This window comes from Globicephala melas, chromosome 2 (genome assembly GCF_963455315.2).
Source record: "Globicephala melas chromosome 2, mGloMel1.2, whole genome shotgun sequence".
In the NCBI taxonomy this organism is placed as follows: Eukaryota; Metazoa; Chordata; class Mammalia; order Artiodactyla; family Delphinidae; genus Globicephala; species Globicephala melas.
Genome location: NC_083315.2, coordinates 86,626,611 through 86,646,653, shown reverse-complemented (window position 1 = coordinate 86,646,653; position 20,043 = coordinate 86,626,611).

Here is a 20,043-nt window from a genome sequence, read left to right as displayed (position 1 = left end):
TTGAGAGTCCGCCTGCCGATGCAGGGGACACAGGTTCGTGCGCCGGTCTGGGAAGATCCCACATGCCACGGAGCAGCTGGACCCGTGAGCCATGGCCGCTGAGCCTGTGCATCCGGAACCTGTGCTCCGCAACGGGAGAGGCCACAACAGTGAGAGGCCCACGTACCGCAAAACAAAAACAAAAACAAAAATGAAAACAAACAAACAAAAACTGGTGAGGTAATTGGCAGAAGCAAATGCAAATCCTCTCAGTTCTCACAGCCCTGGGATGGGTTAAGAGCCGGGGAGAAGTGTTTATTTAAAATGAGCCTACAATGAAAATGATCATAAATACATGAGGAGTCAATCCACCAGGTGCAAGGGTCAGCAGAGAAAGAGGGATTAAAGCTCCAGAACCTGGAAAAACAGGACAGGAACATGGATGATACAGTGAGAATGTTAAAAAAAAATACTACATATATATATGGACCTGTGCGTGCATACCCTAAGAAAATCACTAGGCACTAAGTAAAAGCACAGGCAGATTTGAAAAGGAAAAATACGGTTGTCTGTCATTTTCTCCTTGTAATTCTGTCAATTTCTTTTGTATATTTGGATGCCACCTTGAGGTTACAAGTTGGTTACACGTAACATATATATTACTCCTGGTAAATATTTCCTTTTGTCATTAAATTATGATTTTCCTTATTCTTAGTAAGGCATTATACCTTGCAGTCTTTTGCTAATATTAATATAGCTATAACAGGTCGGGGTTTTTTCATTCAATTTTTTAATTTTTGCTTTGGGGGGTGGGTAATGTACAAATCTAGGCCCCCCAGTGCCTCCAAGATGGCATTAAACATGCAAGAAATTCATTTTTGTCAGAGAAAATGTTGAAGGAGCTGGGAGAGGCTGAGAGAGCCATCAGACTGCACTGCAAGCCTGGCCCTGAGTGAAGGAGAGAGGAAGGAAGGAAGGAAGGAAGGAAGGAAGGAAGGAAGGAAGGAAGGAAGGAAGGAAGGAAGGGAGGGAGGGAGGGAGGGAGGGAAGGAAGGGAGGGAGGGAGGGAGGGAGGGAGGGAAGGAAGGTTGGGTGGAAGCATCTTAGATTGCAGTCCAGCCTAAAAGAAGTTCAACGAGGTCATTAGAGAGTCCTCAAGCCAGAGTCATCTGTCAGAGGAGTCCTAAGTCTCCCAGGAACCTGCACACCTGCCACATGGAGCCAGTGGCTGGGAATAGCCCTGGGGAAGCTTGGATCCAGGGCACAGTGGCTTGCTTTCTTGGTCATCTATGCTCCCTTCATCAGAGATCTGAGAGGTGTGTTCTCATGACTGCCACAGTTAGTATCAGACTAGTATTTTTTATATCATCCCTTTACTTTTATTTTTTCATATAATTTGGAATGTATCAGTTGTAAACAGTTTGTAGCTGGACTTTCAAACGTCCAGCCTGAGGGTATACATTTTGTAACTGGTGAGTTTAGTTCATTGATAATAATTACGGTTACTGATATAATTGACTTTGTTTCTCTTATAACATTTGTTCTTCTAATTTACCATATTTTTCTTTGCCTCTTTTTTTCTCATTAACTGCATTCTAATGATGATTTGTAGGGTCTGTAAAATGAAGGTGCTAGTAAAACAGTAAACACAATGACACGTAAAAAGACAGTATATGACAAAGATGTCAATTTACTAGACCATTTTTTATTTCCTTTTTTCTTTGTACTGATTTGGAAGTTATATATTCCATTTCTATTTTTTAATGGTTACTCTTTGAATTTTAGATTGTATACTTATCTCAGCGGAGTCTAAACTTAATCAACTTTTTCCAAATTAATTTAAATTCAACACAGTTACAAGAAAAACACCAGCAGGTTTTTTTTTTTGGAACTTAGCAAGTGTGCATTAACAATTGTGATATGATTCTAAAATATATATGGAACAGCAAAAGATCATGAATAGCCTAGATAATTTTGAAGATGAAGAAGAAAGAGGAGGGGGAAGAGGAAGGATTCACCTTCTCAGATAACAAGACTTTCTATAGAGCTAAAGTAAATTAAGGGGAATTAGCACCATGATAGACAAACACAGCAGAATAGAGAGCCCAGAAATAACCTCTCCCTTCCCTCCTTCCTTTCTTTTTCTCTCCCTCCCTCTCCTTTCCCCTACTTGCTCATTCTTTCATGTTCTCTCTCTCTTTCTCTCTCTCTCTCTCTCTCTCTCTCACACACACACACACACACACACACACACACACATACACACACACACACATAATATGGGTGTATAACAAAAGTGGCATCTCAAGACAATGAAGAAAGGATAGTCTGTTTAATAAAAGATCTTAAGACAATTAGATATCTAAAGGAGACTATTAGAGAATTTTAGAGAGAAAGGAGAAATTAGATTTTCCATTCATTCCATGAAAACACACACACAGAATTCCGAATGAATTACAGACTTAAATTTGAAAAAAGCAAAACCTAGCATTTCAGAAAAAAGTAGAGAGAACATAAGATTATGATAAGAGAGAATTTTAAAACTAGAACACAAAATTCATAGGTTATAAAGGAAAACACTGATAAATTTGATATTAAAAACTAAAACCAACGTATGATTAAAAAGCATTCTAAAACTTGGGAAACACTTGCAACAAAATGATGGACCTTGAGGGCATTATGGTAAATAAAATAAGTCAGACAGAAAAAGGCAAATATTGTATTCTATCCCTTGTATGTGAGAACCTAAAAAGCTTAACTCATAGAAACAGAGATGAATGGTGGTTATCAGGGGTTGGGGGTTGCAGGAAGTGGAGAGACGTCAGTCAGAGGATACAAACTTCCAGTTATAAGATGAATAAGTTCTGGGGATCTAATGTACAGCATGGTGATTAGAGTTAAATTGTATAATATACTTGAAAGTTGCCAAGAGAGTAGATCTTAAATGTTCTCACCACAAAAAAAGAGAAAGAAAATTATGTGAGGTGATTGATGTATTAACTAACTAACCCTGTTGTGGTAATTATTTTGTGATGTATTAGTGTATCAGATCAGCATATTGTACACCTTAAACTTACACAACGTTATACGTCAATTATATCTCAATAAAGCTGGAAAAAATTTTTAATTTTTTTGAATTTGGGGAAAACACTTTAGACCAGAAGATGACCTTGCATCTTTGCAATCTCTTTTTAATAGACATAAAATGAATATCTAAAAGGCATCTTACAAATTAATAAGAGAAAAACTATATAACCCAATGGAAAACAGACAAAAATTAAGAAAGAAATTAACTGCAGAGGAAATGAAAATGATCAATAAAGATGAGAATTTGCTCAACTTCACTATTAAACAGAGAAATGAATATAAAAGTGAACTAATGAAACACCAAGTCAGAGCCATCACACTGGCAAAAAAAATAGTTGTCAGATAACACTGAGTTTTGGGAAAATGTAGAGAAATAAGAATGTTTATACCTTGATGCTAAATGTGAACATGTTTGCAGCAATGTTGGCAAGAAGTTTGGCAAAAAGTAGAAAGTTCCAGATGTGCTCACCCTCCATTTGTGAAGGTCATCTTTTGGAAAGTCCCTGTTTACACATAAGGAGGTACATATAAGGACATCACTGCAGCACTGTGAGCAGAAGACAAAAAAACAAACCAACTTGTCCGTTAGCAGGAGAGAGAAATAAAACGAGGCTTATTAACACAATGCAGTATCATACGGCAGTTACAATGAATTAAATCTATGTGTATCAAAAACCAACGCTGTGTCCTGGGAATTTACTCAAGAGAAATGAAAACATCTGTCCACACAACAACATGTACACGAATGTTTATAGCAGCATTGTTCACAATAGCCGAAAGGTGGAAACAACCCATATGTCTGTCAACTGATGAACAGATAAACAAATTGTTGTATGTCCATATAATGGAATATTACAACATGGACAAACCTTGAAAACATTACGCTAAGTGAAAGTAGCCATTCACAAAAGACCACATATGATATGCTTCCATTAATATAAAATGTCTAGGATAGGCAATCTACAGAGACAGAAAGTAGATTAGTGGCTGCTTACAACAGGGGTTGGGGGAGGATTGACAGAAGAATGGGGGATGATAGCTAAAGATACAGGATTTCTTTTTGAGGTGATTAAAATGTTATAAAACTCACTGTGATGATGGTTGCCAATATCTATGAATATAATAAAAACCATTAAATTGTACACTTTAAATCAGCAGTGACCAACCTCCTTGGCACCAGGGACCAGCTTCATGGAAGACAATTTTTCCATGGACAGGGTTGGGGGGAATGGTTTCGGGATGATTCAAGAGAAATATATTTATTGTGCCCTTTATTTCTATATTTTTACATTGTAATATATAATGAGATAATTGTACAGCTCACCATAATGCAGAATCAGTGGGAGTCCTGAGTTTGTTTTCCTGCAACTGGATGGTCCCATCTGGGGGTGATGGGAAACAGTGACACCCGAAGTGTGTTGCTTATGTCCCTGGTGCAAACTTCTATTCTATAATCTCGTTTTGGTCACTGTCCCTACAGAAAACCCTGCTTCACAAAGATAGGATGTTGGAAACGGAAGCAGGCTTTCAGTGCTTTTGTGGCAATCTCAGGATACTCCGCCTTGACTTTCGTCCAGACATATGGAGGTTTGAAGTTGTCTCAAACATACTTTTAAGGCCACCGTCATTTGCGATCTCAAGCAGTTGATCCTCTTCTAGCAAGGACAAAATCAATTCACCTGGCTTATTCACAAATGGGTCACAGATCCATTCCTTCCCGGTTCAGGGGCCTTTTGTGGTTGGGAAGTAATGCTCAAACTCTTTTGAAAGCTGAGATAGGTGATCATGCCCCAGCTGGGAGAAAGAAGGCCCTGACTCAGTCTCTTTCAAAATCTCTGCTAATGTTTGAAACGTGTCAGAAATCCCAATGTTCACTCGTCGCCCCCATAATTCCAGTTTGGCTTTGAATGCGACCACTTTATCTGCTGACTTGAACACAGTTATTGTTCTCCCCTGAAGTGACAGATCGAGTTCATTGAGCAGGTTGAATATGTCACACAAGTAAGCAAGTTTTGAGACCCATTCTGTGTCACTGAAATATGCTGCCAGTGGTGACTGTTTTTCTAAAAGAAATCTCTGGAGTGGCTCTCACAACTCAAAAACCCTGGCCAGTGATCTACCTTTAGAAAGCCATCTCACTTCTGTGTATAAGAGAAGACGTGTGCTCTGTGTCCATCACCTCACAGAGCTGCGCAAACATACGTGAGTTAAGGGCATGTACTTTAATGTGATTGATAATTTTAATCACATCCTGCAAAACGCTGTTAAGTTCAGGTGACATTTTTCAGCTAGCCAGCATTTCTCTATTGATGACACAGGGCATAGACTCACATTCAGAAGTGACCTCTTTGACCTGAGTAGTGAAACCAGAAAGCTGTCCAGTCAGGGCAGCCACTGTGTCCGTGCATATACCGACAGAAAATGACCACATGAGTCTGCAAGCAATTGATTTATTATGGTCTCTGTGCAGTCAGACCTCTCTGCTAATGATAATCTGTATTTGCAGCCGCTCCCCAGCACTAGCATCACCACCTCAGCTCCACCTCAGATCATCAGGCATTAGATTCTCATAAGGAGCATGCAACCTAGATCCTTCACACACATGGTTCACAGTAGGGTTCGCGGTCCTGTGAGAATCTAGTGCCGCCGCTGATCTGACAGAAGGCGGAGATCAGGCGGTAATGCGAGTGATGGGGAGCGTCTGTAAATACAGATGAAGCTTCACTCACTCACCCACTGCTCACCTCCTGCTGCACAGCCCCATTACCTAACAGGCCATGAACTCGTACCAGTCCGTGGCCCGAGGGTGGCAGACCCTTGCTTTAAATGGATGAATTGCATGTTATGTGAACTGTATCTCAATAAATTTGTTTGAAAAAAAATGTAGACTAATACAACATTTAGGTAAGTAAGAAAACAAAAGTAGATTTTGTTTGGGGACATGTATACATACATGTGTCAAGTGTCAAAATAGGCATTGCAGTGATGCACACTGAATTCAAGAAAGAGATTGCTGTTGTAGAGGGAAGAAGGGGGACAAATGGGAGAACACTTGAGTGTACTATAACATAGTATCTCTTTTAAAAAGGCATATCCGAAGAAATATAGAAAAATGTTAACATAAGTTTACTCTTCATAATTCATGCACAGATACTGTTGTATTATTTCCTGGGTTTGAAATCTTCCAAAATTATTTTTTTAATTTTAAACAAAAAATTCTTATAGTCTGTTAAATTCATAGAAATGAAAATTTAACCTTCAAGGGAGGAAATAAAAATTTTTTCCCTTGCTCCGATCTTGTAGACAATAAAGCCATCCTCTCTTTCTCCCTTTGACTGTGTTTTACAATTACTGAGGATGGTCTCAGGTGATAGGTATTTGAGTCCATAAAGTGTGTTTTGCATGAATCACACACGTTTCAAATGAATGTGGTATAATTCCAGCAACAGAGAACTACAAAGTGGTGCTCTTTGTCAGTTTAGGACGGATTTTTAAAACAATTTTTTCTAAGAACAAAGATATTCACTAATTTATTTTCAGTATAATTATCAAAATCAGGAGATATAACAGTAATATGATTCACTATTCTAGGTACAGCACATTCAGCCCCTCTGGTCCAAGATTCAAACTAGAACAGATTTTTGTTATCCCTTCAGGAAGGATATGAATTAAATCACTCTTCCGCCATGATAACATGTTAGCATATTTTAGCCTCAGTTTCTAAATGGATCACATCGTTGTTCCAAAATGAAGATTAGATGGCAATGGTGGTGGTAAGAGAAAAGTCAGGAATTTGGACATTTTTGAGAACAGAAAAAGAGCTGGGGGTCTCTTTACAGTCAGACTGTCAAAATGGGAACTTGCTGGTTGTGAAAAATGTAAATATTTTGTAGTTCAACTAAATCCAAGTTTGAAATATGAAAGGCACATAAAAATCAGTATTGTGCTCTCATCTCAGAAAGGACCTCTTTTATTGCAAATTGTAAAATAGATTCAGCTACTCTAGTCCTTCTGAAATGGCATATTAAACTGATACCTACAATGTTCTAAGGATATCACGAGCACAGCAAAGTAAATGACATAAATCTGTGCTGTACAATAAAAGAAAACTAATTGCAAAATGTACACCATCCTGGGATTATTTTTGTCAGAAAATAGTAGGAGTCACTGGGTAGATCTTGTTTGGGGAGGTATTTATGGCCAGTCCCTGGTGTGTCTGACATCACAGATCTAAGATGCTGGCAAAATCCACTATGCTTACTGGCTTAGCTGACCATCACACCCAAGAGGAAAGATTTTCATGGAGAAAAGTCTTTTAAATATGTGGCTGACTGCTAATAGATGGAACCAATTACCCAAGAAATAAAACGAATAAATGGTTCGTCATCACTGCTTAGACTACTGTAATAACCTGGTTGTGATTAGGACTTCTTTCTGTACAATGACATCCCCTTGGAGAACGAATACCCAAGTTCTAAAGATCATTGATAACTCATTATTTCTTTCACCAGAATTTACCCTTGGTGGACGCTTGTACACCTCTGTAACCCACCAAAGTGGTGGTTTATAATGAACTTTAGCATATTCTGTATATGTCCCTTGAATCAAACAGTATGAAGTCGATTCTTGTTTCCTGGACCATTTTCAAAAGGAGTTTTGAGCAATCTGTTTGGCCATTAAATCAATCTGATGTGTTCTTAAAACAGCCTAAAACATCGGATTGAGTAGATTTGGAGCTAATGTTTAAATGACATAAACATTCCCCTGCTCAGTGAATTAATAGAGCAGTCCCAAAGGCCTGAATAATTCGTTTCAGATGCAGTACATGAAGGTATTGGACTCATTCGTGCTTTTATGATCGACATCAAATTCATATTATGTCCATAAAAATCCTGAGAGAAATGGAATTTTTAATGCCTACAGGAAGTTTCTGGCAATGTGCTCCAGGTTGGCAACTTGATAAGTGGAATCCAATATCCTTTCAAAAGGGTTTCAAAATAACTATTAGTTAAAATTTAGATATTATTTGGACCATTGTTTCTTAAAATGTGTTCAATCTCATACAGGTCCCGGGAAACGTTACTAAAGTGGGGGTAGGGTTGAAGGAGAGGGGTCCTGTGATCAAAGTTTTTCTGGAAACAGTATATTCTAGCCTGTTTTTGGAGAGTCCCAGTGTATATTAGCATAAGGACACTGAGAAGTCCGACGACAAAGAAAACTAACCCTAACTCAGCATTATCCCTATTCATTTGATCAATAAATCCTATTTTTGCCCAACACTTATTCTACACGATGCACATGGGAAAACACTGACAGACACTAATCTCTTATGAATAATGACCTAGAAAGTTTAAACTATTTACCCAAGATCACACAAGCACTTAGTTAAAGAGTCACAAATCCTGGCTCCCTACCAGGCCTACTTCCTGGGATGATCCAATTAAGGGTAAGGTGGTCTAAATGATACTCTCAAATTATAAGAATTCTTAAAATAATAAAAAATGGAGTAATTTAGGAATTATCAAGAAACCTTTAGGCACTGCTCTTCTCTCTGGTTTAGAAGTAGCTGGATACGGGTAGGACAAATCAGGTAGAGATCCTCCACTCTACAACAGGTAATATAATCTCACTCCAAAGCCCCTCCCTGCTTTTCTTCACTTTCTCGCTATCCATATTAATACTGCAGCTCCAAGCCCGGCTCTCCACTGGAAAAAATATCTTTTTAAATAAAAGAGTGGGCTCAGATCACAGAAACAGTGGTGGGACCAAGACCTTGATAACCCAGAGGCCAAGAATGTCTCGAGGTCTCTTCCTTACATCATGCTTCCAGTTATACATCAGTTCTTGTAGGGAGACCCTCAGGAAAATCCCCATCTGTGCCTGAGAGCCTCTGACTTCACCATGTAACCATTTTTCCTTCCCGTCAGAAGCAGATGGAATTAATAAACTGTGACAATTGTCTATTGTTCTAAGCAAGTTGCTCCATGATCTGTACGCCTCTTTCCCAGAAGATGGACAGCAGAGCGCAATAAGGAATGAGAATGTGTAATGTCTGTGACTCTCTTGTTAAAAGTCCCTCTTTGTTTGGAAGTCATGCTAGCTTGACTTTCTGTGTTCTACTAGATAATATAAGAATCTTGATCCTCAGTGTCTCTGATGAAATTAAACTCATGATCGGGGGTCACCAGGGTCTCGAGGTTTTCTGTCTTGAGGAAGCATAAAACAGGGGTCAGAATGTCTCTTCCTTTGGAAAGGAAGTTCTTCAGGCCTGCAGGACCCTCCCCCCTCCCCCCCACTAGAGAGCCAGGCACCCACCTGTCACCTTTCCACCCACCACAGAGACAGCCAAGTCAGCCGGGACTCAGACTCATTCTGATGAAGAACCCACCTTCAGGCAGAGGCTAGGAGCTGTGTGGTGATATCTGACTTTTCTTACTTTAGTCTTTGATAGCATAATCTTTGATGGGGAATAAAGACTGGTGAGGCCTTTGCCTTTGGGTTTCTCTGAAATCTTGATCTTACTTTAGGTGGCTTGGACTCAAAAGGATGTCACCCTGCAATTCGTATAGTTTCTAAGTCGGTATGATTGCACTTTTTCACAGCAATTAATTGTATAGTTCACTTCTATTTCAATAACTAGTGCATTTATTAATGGGCAAATGTCTGGTTTGTGGATACCTGTTGATATCAATTATTAATGCTTGTTTACCCCTTGCACTTACAAAAGTTGCCTGCCTAGAGCTCCATAGAGAATCTAGGAAGATGGAATGAACTAAACTAATATTTATTTGGCATCTACTGTGTGTCAGGCACTGTGCTAGGTCTTCCATATATTACTATTAAATTTAATTTTCAACCTGACCTTGGAAAAGTAGCCTTCATTGTCATCTCTATTACAGATGATAAAACTAAGAATCAGAAAGGATCATTCAGTCTATCCAAGCAGCATTTATTACCTATTAACTTTAAGGAGGAGGAGAAATTAAAGAAGCAGAGAGGCTAAGTGAGTTTGCATCCTTGCTCCTCAGAGCGTGGCACACACGGATATCACATAGACCCTTGTTAGAAATGCAGATTCTTGGACCACTCCTGAGCTACGTGTCAGAATCTGTTAAACAAGAGCCCAGGTGTACTTTAAAGTCTGAGAGGCAGTGTCTACCCAGTTAAAAGCTGACCCAGAAGGAAGGGAAGAGAGAGGAAAAAGAAAGTCTCTATGGGTAAGACTGAAAGACGGGGTTGTGAGAAATGTGAGAACAAAGATGTTTAAGACCTTGGGTTGTGTCTAGGGAGACCTAGAGGGCAGTCGGGGAAGAAGCATTTTAACGTTTCCTTTTATACGTGGCTTTTAAATTATTTCCCCCTTTAACGTTTTTCAGGAGAATACAGTACAACTTCGAATTTCATGTTCAATTATTCTTCATTTCTGGTCTGACCCTGGCCTTTCTCTGCACCATGAAGCTGCTGGGCTTTCAAATAAGTTGGTTCTTAATCAAGCTTGTTGAGCTTCACTGAATTGAAAAGTCAGATGTGGTTCCCTGATTCTCCAGGAGGAGAACCGGGCTTGTGGTGCTCCTGTCTTCCCCTCTCTCCCCTCAGGTTATTAGGGGTGGGATATTTGGTCCTAACAAGCTTGCTTTCACCTAGGAGTCAAATTTGGGGCAGCGAATTGGGGTCCATGAGATGCTCAGACTCTATAGGGAGCCACGTCACCGAGCACGTCCTGTTGCCGCCACAGAGTCCGGGAGAGCCTTGTTACTCAATGTGTGAGTCAACTGACAGGCAGTACTGGCAGCACCGAGGAACCTGTTAGAAGCGCAGCCTCAAAGCCTCTTTCTTAGACCTACTAAATCAGAATCAGACACTCGAGCAATTCACGTGCAGTTCAGAGTCTGACAACAGTCCCGTGGCAGTATTCACATTATTTTTTATAACTTCTTCCCTCAAATTGACACCCCCTCCTGTCTGAGTCTGCTCAGGCAGGATACTATCACAAAATACCATAGACTGGGTGGCTCATAAAAAAACAGACATTTATTTCTCACAATTCTGGAGGCTGGAAATCTAAGTCAGGTGCTGCAGGGTTGGCTGAGGGCCCTGGTCTAGGTCACAGACCTCCTTGTATCCCCACGTGGTGAAAGAGGGGCCAGACAGCTTTCTAGAGCATCTTTTATGAGAACACTAATTCCATTCATGAGGGCTCTGTCTTCACAATCTAGTCACCTCCCAAGGGCCCCACCTACTAATACCGCCACCTGAGTACATTTCAACACATGAATAGGGGGTAGAGATACACTTAGACCACAGCATCTCCCAAAACTCTCCCTCCCAAATCTGTCCTAGGTACACACACAGAGAGGCGGCTAATTTTTGGCCCGTTTTTCTACAAATATGTCCCAGGCCAGACCTCCCAAAGTGCCTCCGGAGAGAGTGTGATGCTCAACAGATGCCAAATGCAATTTTTGGCAGAAGTAGAGCAAAAATCCTGGATTATCTACTCTGTGCTGGAGGGCAGAGGGATGTTAACCTTTTCTGGGTCTTGTTTACTTAATTAGAGAGCCATTGATGCCATGGCTGTTTCAGCAAATCTGACCCCAAGTTTTGAACCCACATATAAAAGATTTCACTACTATCTAATCTGGAGCCTTAGGGATTTTCATATTCAATATCTAGTTTGGTTTTAGTGATGCTGAGAGCAGGGTCTTCTTTTTTGTAGGTATGTAGAAAAACGACTGGCTTTACCATATGACCCCTCAATTCCACTCCTAGGTATATATCCAAGACAAATGAAAACACAGAGCCACACAAAACCTCGTGCTTGAATGTTCATAGTGGCGTTATTCATAATAGCCCCCAAACGAACACAACCCAAATGTCCATCAACTGGTGAATGGATAAATAAATGAGGTACGTCCGTACAATGGAATGTTATTTAGCCATAAAAAGAAATGAAGTCCTGATGCATACTATGAAGTGGATGACCCTTAAAAACATTATGCTAAGTAAAATAAGCCAGACACTAAAGGACAAATATTGTATGGTTCCATCTATGTGAAATACCTGTAATAGACAAACTCATAGAGACAGAAGGTATATCAGTAGTTGCCAGGGGCTGAGTGAGGGGTGGGGGAGGAGCGGAGAATGACTGCTGATGGGTATGGGATTTCCCGCAGGCGTGTTGAAAAAGTGACTATGGTGATGATCGCCCAACTCTGTGAATATACTGAAAAAAAAAAGCACTGAATTGTAGACATTAGATGTTACAGTATATGAATTATATCGTAATAAAGTTGTTTTAGGAAATGACTGACTCCGAAACAAGAGCAGCTCCACGTTTGAGGTGAAAGTTGGCTGAAGGAGGGTGTGCAGCCCCCGCTCAGGACAAGAGACACAGAGAAGCTCAGCCCCCAGGGGGATCAGCTTTCATCTTACAGCATGGGCAGCTGAGCATGGGAGACGCTTCTTAGTATCCAAGATCCTAGAAATGGGGGTGATCTCAGTATTAACTCCCTCCTCCCTGGTTGGGGCAGATATTTCCGACACTCATCAGTTGTTTTTTTCCCCCACTAACCTCACTTAGTTTTTCACCAAGTCACTTTGCCAGGATATGTGTCTGATGTGGTAATAGTAAAGGAAATAATCTTTACTGGAAATATGCTCTTAATTCTCCTCTGTTCTAAGTTTAGCTTAACCCCCTGTGGGGAGTTACTAGTCCCTGAGAAGTTGCTCCCCAAGTGAATCAACTCTACCTTGTAAGGAGGTGCCATTACAGACTGATGATTGGTGCTGCGTAATTTGTAGGGCAAATTTCTAGTGCATAGTGAAAAATGCACACACCCTGGTTCATAAATTATTAAGAATTTCAAAACAGTGACTGCAGAGCGAGCACGGAGATTTTCCAAGTGTGAGACCCTGTGTGGTTGTACAAGTCCATCATGAAGCTGGGTAGATATATAGACCAGAGAGAGAGAGAGGGAGAAGTTCCCATTCTTATGTACTTGAAAATAATTTCATGTCCTTTATTGGACATGCTATTTCTTGTTAATAAAAGCTACTTCAAAATGGTATATTTTTAGGGAGTGTATAGGGGTAATAGTATAAAATATAATCTGATTTTCAAGGAACTCTCTGAGTGTTTCATTCAAATAGTCTATTTCAAGGGCTTTACTTTGCAAATTATTTTATCTTACCTCCCAACATTATTGTGATGCTGAAAGAGACAAAATTTTAGCATCCATTTTACATATAGAGAAATTGTCAAGTAATGCATTTTAAAGGAACATCCAAAGACAAGGGAGCACAGTGGGAGAAGCACCATTTTACATACATTTCTCCTGTTTCTTTTCATAGTAAGCTACGGTGTCTATGACAGTAGTATAGAGACTGCATATTAATTCATAATATTGACATATGCATTATTAATGTAATAATTACAAAATAACATTATCAAATGTTTACAATATACCAGGCACTGTGATAATCCCTTCATATATCTTATGTTTCATTTTTACTCTAAAACTCTTGCCCAAGTTGACAATTTGCACACTGAGAGGTAAGTACTTGTCTGTGTCAGATTGTGTGTATGTATTTGTGTTGGCAGAGTGCAAGCCTAAATTAGCTTTAGTTAGCAGTAATTCTCTTTTAGCAGAAATATTTTATGTAAGCAGTTCCAAAAGTATCCCAAAAGTTGACCACTGATTATATTGTGAACCTAAAGTGGCCTCCTGCTTCAGAGAGGTAGCATGGCATGATGGTGAAGCATGCAGGCACAGGGGTCAGGATGTCTGGGATTCAATCTCAGTCATACTGCTCACCAGCTGTGTAAACTTGAGCAAGTCAATTACCCTCTTTGTGACTTGGCTTCCCTTCTTATAAAATGGAGATTACAGGAGTACTCGCCATGGGATTATTGTGAGGACCAAATGAGTATATATCTAAAGTATTGTATTATACTAGTGTTAACTGTTGTTACTGTTATTATTATTACATAAAAAATCAGATCTTAACATCACAGGCCATCAGTTGAGGTTGTCCACTAGTGTCGTTCCTATGTACACAGCATGTCTTTTTTTTTTTTTTAACACTGATGCTCAAGCCCGACCCCTAGAAACTCGGATTTAATTAGACTGGACTGGAGCTTGGGCAGGGGCAGTTTTATTTATTTATTTATTTGTTTATTTATTTATTTTTGGCTGCATCGGGTCTTCATTGCTGCTCACGGGGTTTCTCTAGTTGCAGCTAGCAGGGGATACTCTGTTGTGGTGCGCGGGCTTCTCACTGCAGTGGCTTCTCTTGTTGTGGAGAAGGGGCTCTAGGCGCACAGGCTTCAGTAGCTGTGGCACGTGAGCTCAGTAATTGTGGCTCACGGGCTCTTGAGCACAGGCTCAGTAGTTGTGGCGCACGGGCTTAGTTGCTCCGTGGCATGCGGGATCTTCCTGGACCAGGGCTCGAACCCATGTTCCCTGTATTGGCAGGCGGATTCTTAACCACTGCGCCACCAGGGAAGTCCCCAGCATGTCTTGATAATAGATTAAACTGTATTTAAGTACAATGCACGGTGTTTTTCCAAGAAGCAGGATAACAAGCTACCAGGTCCTAATAAGTGGTGGGAAAATAATGGGGATGCAGAGGCTGACTCCTGGACCAGGAAGAACAGGTAAAGAACAGTGCTAAGCTCTTTTAAACAGTGTTTAAATCAACATCAATCTTAGTCATGATTCAGATGACAGTTGGCTGCCAACTGGGGCTCCCAATCAGGCCAGCAAGGGACATTGGCCCAAACTCCAGAAAGCAGAGCATGAGGGAGACAGATAATCATCTTGAAAAGCTCTTCCTGGGGAAGCAAAATCCCAACAACTGGGCTGGGGTCAGAGGTAAAACTTCCCATCCCACATAGGAGAAAAGGTCATCAAGAATAAGGCAGAGCCAGAAAGCCCCAAGCCCTGGGGCCTGGAAATAGCAGGACTCTAGACCTAGGAGGGCTGGGAGCTGGCAGGAAGTAACCTGTCATCTGGGGAAATCTGATTCCAGGCATCACTCCAGGGGCACCAATTTGTCTGCATCTGATTAGTGGATGAAGAGCAATGCTGGCAGTCCTGCAGGTGTGGCTGGGCCAGGTCTGTAATGGTGACGTAAGTCGGAGTGTGCAACTCCTGGTAGAGAAACAGGGTATGGCTGTGGACACCCTTTCAGTCTCCATGAGGACTGGCAGAGAACAGGACCAAGATGGAGACTACAAGTGGGGGAATCAGTGGTTCAGCTGTGAGAAAATAGGGACCCAGAGGCAGAGAAAACAAGATGGCGGCAGCCCCACTAGCCCAGCTTCCTTTGTCACCTGCGCCCACCTGACCTCTAGTCTCCACTCACACACTTGTGACCCTGTGAGTCCCGTGTGTTGTGATCCCTCTGGACAAGAATGGCCTCTCCATTCCTCTCCACTAAGATGAACTTCACTTGCTTTCAAGGCCAACCTGAGACTCCACACACATTATGTTCTGACCTTCCTTGCTCTGCCCCTTCTTTGGGGGAGTACTGCTGAGTACCTGGCAGTGACTTAGAGAGGGTACAGGTGAGGGAAGAGGTGGAGCTGATGCCAAATACTCTTGAGTTTTATCGGTCCTCCTGGAACCTCCCTTCCATTGCTCCCCATAAAACCTAAAGCAACATGTTGAGTGACCTGAGTCTGTCCTGCCCCATTGTCACACTTGCTTTGAGTCTGTAGGTTGTCTCTATGCAACTCTTTTTACATTTCAAGCTTGAAATTAATTTTAGCCTAATATTGCTTAAATAAAATTTTTGGAAGAAAAACACAAATTATATTGTGTTTGGAAGAAAACACAATATAATTTGCCTTGGACCTGAATCTCTGAAATGGCCTTAGCTAGATCTTTGTACATCAGTCACAGAGTAGGAAAAAGAATTCTTGTTAATATTCTGAGTTTGTTGTGGGCTGTCTAGTGTCTAAGGGCTCTGTTGAACAAGAGAAGAATCAGTGTATTAGGGTAATACATTTACATAATGAGGTTTAAAAAATGTTTAGTACATCTTTGAGCAGAAATCATCACCTTTTTCTTGGATGCTGTTTCATTGTGCCCATGCACCAATCTCAGCCTAAAGGAGGAGGCAGAGGGGAGAAGATTGAAGGCCCTGATCTAGGATGGAATCAGGGGAATGGGAGCCCTTGGGAAAGGCCCATCCGCGGTATATAAATGTATAGTTTTAATTCCCCAAATTGCTTAGACAGTTTGCCCACATGTATCATGCTAGCTTAAAGTTCACGGCCCACACCACAGGGGGCAGACAATGCTGAGCACATCCACTAACTTCACAGGGACAAAAATGAAAAGCGACAGCAGCTTCCTGAGAGCTCTGAGAGCTGACACATTAAAACCTGCCTACTGGCAACAGCTGAAGTGGTGGAGTGGCGATAAGCACTCCGAGTGTGATGTTTTGCGAGCAACAGTTTTAGCAGCCTGCTTCTCAGAAGTGGAATGTGCTAAAAACGCCCAGGCCTGAGGTTTACCTCAAAGAGCCAAACTTGAGGTCATGAAGAATAACTTTCAGAAAAGTTAGATAACTTCTGCAATACCAGCAATTTAACCTTTTAGCCTCAGAATTAGCAATGAACATGTGGGGTTCAATAAATTGATGACATAAAGAAAAACACACGTATTGTTTTTAATGAACTATGGTCAGCCTGGGGTGGATATCCGTCAGTCAATAGGTCAGAAATGATATTGGCTCCCTCTCTCCAAGGGAAAGATTTGAGAATTTTATGAGATGCGGAGAAGACGCTATTTGATGTATAATGAACCCAGATGGAAATTAAACAGGTATGAGTTGAAATCTACTGTTAAAGTCCAGCTGGATCTCTCTTTTGCTGACGCCCATAATTATGGTCCTAATGGTTTCTGTTTTCTTTTCATCTCCTAAAGTACAGTTTTGTTGACGTGTTCCATTACTGTCAGAGGTGAGGGCTTTGAGTTAGCCAATATCATCACCCTCCATGCATGCTGCTAAGATATTAGGAATTACACAGAAATGAACTATTCACGATTTCCCCCTAAGTCTTTTTTTTTTTTTTTTTTTTTTTTTGCGGTACGCGGGCCTCTCACTGCCGTGGCCTCTCCTGTTGCGGAGCACAGGCTCCGGACGCGCAGGCCCAGAGGCCATGGCTCACGGGCCCAGCCGCTCTGTGGCACGTGGGATCCTCCCGGACCGCGGCACGAACCCGTGTCCCCTGCATCGGCAGGCAGACTCTCAACCACTGCGCCACCAGGGAAGCCCTCCCCCTAAGTCTTTTGATGTATGTAATTTAGTGTGATTTTCCAGGGATAATAGTTAAGAATCATTTTTGTGTTCCAGAAGGGTAAAGGTGTAACTTAATGAATGACTCCAATGTCTCCCATGAAACTATTATATCATTGACAATGGAGATGTTTTTGCCTAAGAATATACAATGTGTTAATTAATCTAGTCAATAAATATCTAGTCATTAAGAGAGGCATAATGAAATCCCCAAGTTTTAAATCCCTAGACACATCTGTGCAAAACCAGAATATATAAACATCATCTTAAATGCTCACCAGCAAACACCGAACACCCACATGTGTGAAGGCAAGGTGAACAGAGCTCTATCAGTGAACAAAAAGTCTATAAAAACTGTAGAAGTAGAGTAGATATGCCAAAGAATAGCCCAGTTTCCCTGATCAAGGCAATTCCAGGTGGATTCACCTCGACTTTTGCTGGGAAAATCCCAGCTAATACCAGCAGTCACATTTTCATCATCTTTTTTTTTTGCAGGGGGGTGATACGCAGGCCTCTCACTGTTGTGGCCTCTCCCGTTGCGGAGCACAGGCTCCGGACGTGCAGGCTCAGCAGCCATGGCTCACGGGCCCAGCCACTCCGCGGCACGTGGGATCTTCCCGGACCGGGGCACGAACCCGTGTCCCCTGCATCGGCAGGCTGACTCCCAACCACTGCACCACCAGGGAAGCCCCATCATCTTTTTTTGCAGCAGCACTGGTCATGCTTGCTAGTCAATGACATCAGCCTTGGCCAGATCTGCTGGCATGGAAATCCCTCTTTTATACAATACACAGCAAGCACTCACAAGCCTTGTAACATAATTTGAAGAAGACAACTGGTCTACTACTCTCTTGTTACGCTTCAACCTTACAACCTTGATTCTCTCTCCAGACGTTCAAAATGAATCAGGATGTTCCCATATGCAAGTGTACACTAAGGCTTAGAGTTTCACAATCCCCTGGTAGTTTTATAAAAAAGAAGCAGACCCAAGTGAATTTTCTAGGCTAACAGTACTTTGACCCTTCTCTTCTGGAGGTATTCCACATCTGGATCACTTGTAGCTGGACCTGGGTGGCCAGCTGTGGATGGAAGAGGCTTAGAAATTCACTCTAGAACTACTTTCCTGTGGGTGTACATTCATGTCATCTAATACCTTAGCCAGGGACCCTTTCATTGCACCAAACAGAACTCCACTCAGGATAGGCTAAACCAAGTAGGCAATTTCATTTACAGTAGCCGCTCTCAGGGATGAAAAGGTGTAGGTTAAGAACTGAGGCTGCTTGTTTGTCTCTAAGTGGACCCCATGGACTTTGACTTCTCTACTCTTCTCTTTGCAGACTGAGAAGTTTCTCTGCTTCCCCAGACTTTCGGCTTGCGTGAGATTTTGATTGGCCCCAAATCTGCATGACTTCAGTCCATATTTCTTCCATTACATAACTCCATTACATAACTCCTCAGATTGTGCCCATAGACCAGTCCTGCTTCCTTCATCCTCTATTCACAAATGTTGACCCTGAATAAATATCTTGTAACCCAAACTCTGCCTCCAGCGACTCAAACCCTCACTGTGCCATTTTAGCCTGACATATATGTAAGTCCAAAGCAAGGGAACTAACCCAAATGTGAACCAGGGCTGCTCAGAAAAGACTCTCCGGAAAGGAATGACATTTCAGTTGAATCTGGGAGAATGCATATAAAATTGAGGCAGGAAGCAGAGTAAGGTAAGCACATTTCCTCCAGGTGCAGGCAATGGATTGTGCAAAAAGAAGGAGGCAGGTTCTGGGCATAGTGAGCGCTTGTCATCTGGGTCTCAGTTCAACCATCTCCTCCTCCAGAAGACCTCTTGGACCTTCTAATTTAGAGTAGCCACCTCTATGCTTGCCCAAGTCACTCTCACATCCCTTGGAAATGTTAAGAAATGCAGCTGGAAATGTAGATGGGGAATAGACCAGAAAGGGCTGAGTAGTCCGGGCTTAATTCTGAAAGCCACAGGAAGGCTTGGGGAGGTTGGATGTGCACTTCCTGTATCGTTGGAGTTGTGCCTTGGCAGCTGCATGAAGGCACTAATGAAGTGGGGTAAGAGCGGTGACAGGAGGATCTGTTTAGCGTCCTTTGCCCTGATACAGATTTAAAAGATAATGACCAAAGGGAGATGCGAAACACTGTGTAAAGCAATGGTTTTCAAATGTTAAAGTGCATTTGAATCACCTGGGAATCTCATTAAAATGCACATTCTGATGCAGGAGGTCTGAGATGGGGTTCAAGACTGCATTTCCAACAAGCCTCCCAATGATGAGAGAACTGCTAGTCTCCTGGGACATCAAGAACCTCTTTGGGAAGCTATTAACCAGCAGGTGATGTGTACTGACCTAATATGAGAGGGCTACAGGTGTTCATAATTCTGTAAGGCATAGCCACACTAGGATAGCAAATGACTGGGATAGATATGCATAAGTCTTTGATGCATAGATAGTTGGAGACATGCCAGTCACAGAGATGGCTATCTCATCTCAAATGACCATAAACCTCTCCAAGTACGATATTAGGGTACGTGGTTCATTTAACGATGGCTTCATGTCGCCTGCTATTGACCAGGAACTAGATAATTTAACTACAGATGGATTGAGTAGCTTTGGGCTTCTGCTAGAGCTCTAGATTCATCACAATTTCAGC